Below are 2,804 nucleotides of genomic sequence, written 5' to 3'. Positions count from 1 at the left end.
TCCTCCTCCTCCTCCTCCGCCTCCTCCGCCTCCTCCGCCTCCTCCGCCTCCGCTACCTCCTCTTACTCCTTCACCGCCACGTATCCCTTCGACGACGCCAACTTCCAACGGCTCGCGATGCGACGCGACGACAACCACGACGAGATCCCGACTCGAGGATCCCGACTCGGTTCGCTAACCGAAACCAATGGTCGGATCGCGACCACCGCGACGACACCCTTCCTCCTCCTCTTCCTTTTCCTCTTTCTCCTCTTTCTATCCGACCGACGACTACTACTACTACTACTACCGCTACTCTCTATCCACCGCGGACTGGAATCATTCGCTGGCGATGATGCGGCACGCGCGGCAGCCCGCATAAGCGGCGGCCGCCTCTTCCACGAGGCTGACGACGACGATCATTCACCGCTCGGAGCACCCACCACTATACCACTACCACCACCACCACTACCATCACTATCGGCCACCGCCACCCTGAAGCCACGCTGACCTCCTACCGACTTTCGCCTCCTCGACACACCTTCCTCTTCCTCCTTCCTCTCCCACTCTTCCAGCTTTTCCGTCCGCTTCTTCTCCGCGATATATTCGTGGTACATATGTACGTGCACCCAGAGAACGTTTAGCCGAGGACCAAACGAAGGGCTGCTATCTCGTCGGCCGCGTCGAACGTTTCGACCAGCCTCCGACACCGCTTCGACTCTTTCATCGCGATTCCGATGATCCTCGTGCGCGGTCTCGAGCACTCGGGCTGGTTCGTGGAAAATCCGATGTTCGCGCTACCAAGAACGGCAGCGGCAGAAGCGGCGGCGGTAGCAGCGGCAGCAACAGCAGCAACGACAACAGCAGCACCAGCACCGGCAACAGCAACAGCAGCAACAGCAGCAGCAGCAGCAGCAGCAGCAGCAGCGGCGGCAGCAGCGGCGGCGGCGGCAGCAGCAGTAGCAGCAGTCGAAAGAGTAGTAGCAGCGGTATCAGTAGCAGCAGCAGCAGCAGCGGCAGTAGCGTCAGCGATTCACAGCCACCGAAATCCGACGTCTCCTCGACGGAGGAGGCTGCTGCCTCCGTTCCTTCCGTTTCCTCGAACACGAATGCCGCTGGCAGCTGGCTCCCCGTGTTCCCGTTCCCGTTCCCGATCCCGTTCTCGCTCCCGTCACCGTATATACGTGCGTCTCTGCGTCTGTCCCCGTGTATACGTGTGTGTCTCCGTGTAGTACGTGTATGCGTGCGTGCGTGGCCGTGTAGGTGTATCGGTGCGAGTGTGTATGCGCGCTCGTTGCCCCGTCTTCCTCTCGATCTTGCTCGCGTGCGTGCTTACGCGCGTGTACGCGGTTAGGCGCGTGTCGATCAGTCGTCAGCCGAGTCAGTCACTTCACTCGCTCACTCGGTGCGCGCGTTCTCTCGCGATCCTTGCACCGCTGCTGCGGGTCCTGCACCAGGGAGTCGTGTCGGTGCAGCAGGCACTCCCAGGACGTGTCTCTCTCTCTCTGGCAATGTTCCGACCGAGCAACCCACCTTAGCACTGACGCTCTGCCCGTTCCGAGGGTGCAGGAGGAGGAGGAGCAGTGGGACGGGGGGGTGTTGTGGCGAGCCGTATCTCTCCCTCTTCCTCCCTCTCGTTCGCGCATTCGCCCTCTTCCTTCTTTCCTCTCCCTCCTACCGTGCCCACCGCTTCTTCTCTTTCGCTCGTTCGCCGCCTCGCTCGCTATACTCGACGCTTAGAGTCTCTCTCCGGTTAGAGCCCCGCCGCACAAGCCACCCTGCGCCCCGGGAGCCAATACCAACCCATGTGGAAGCCCCGACGCGAGACGCTGGCGATGACTTGCGAAGTCGACCGAACGTAGCCGAACCGCCGCCACCCCTGCGCGCAACCACCGAACCACCTCTACCCTCCTCTTTCGTTCGCGCTCGCCCTCTCTCGCGCGATCCTGTACAACGACCGTGATCCCCCACCAGCCAGGTGCCGCCCCTGAAAGCTCGCGAAGCCCGCAAAACACGACGCGCGGCCATGTGGCAGCACCGACAGGACCGGCTACGAACAACCCCGAGCGAACCCGAGAGAGCGCGAACCGACCCCGAGAGAACGCGAGACCATGTGGAAACCTCGAGGCGGCGACGCGCGGACAGGGTCGTAAGCTCCGTTCTTTCCTCCGTTCCATCTCGTTCGCCAGTTCGCTACCGACCCATCCGTTCGTTCTCTTCTATCCAGACGTCCTCGATCGACCACCCTCTGGTCTGGCTAGATTTTTCCGAAATTCCCTACCCCTATCGTGGAACCTAACGACGTCTTGTTCGTGATCGAGAACCAAACCGGAAGATCGAGGAATCTTCGACGATCGGATTCGTCCTAGGTCTCTGCTTTCGTTCCATTACAGAGCCGTCGAAAAGGAAGCGGAAAATGGAAAAGGGAAATTTTCCGTGGAGAATTCTCCCGAGATAGGTACACCTGATGCACGGCACTGTGCACGACCCTTGCCGAGCATCGACGAACCGCCCTGTCTCTCTCTCCCTCTCGCTCCCTCCCCGATCTACTCCGTGCTTTCCGTTCCACTTGTATGTGTTCAGCATCTCGCCTACCCTCTGTCCTTCCTCGTTGCTGTTCTCTCCACGAGGTATCCCAGTCGATACTGACACTGGCGGTGCGAGGTCGACTCGTCAGAGGGTGCTGAACGGAGTGCAGAAGCAGCAAAGGGGCTCGGGGATGGTTACGAAAAAAGAGAGAGTGGGTGCCTTACGTTACTCTCGTCGTTTTCTCTCCTTCTTTCGACCCTTGCTTCCCTTCGTCTCTCTCCTTTCTCTCTCTCTCT

This window comes from Eufriesea mexicana, unplaced genomic scaffold, assembly GCF_001483705.2.
Source record: "Eufriesea mexicana isolate 0111107269 unplaced genomic scaffold, ASM148370v2 scaffold2143, whole genome shotgun sequence".
NCBI lineage: Eukaryota > Metazoa > Arthropoda > Insecta > Hymenoptera > Apidae > Eufriesea > Eufriesea mexicana.
The sequence above is the reverse complement of the archived record's forward strand: the minus strand, read 5'-3'. Positions refer to the sequence as shown.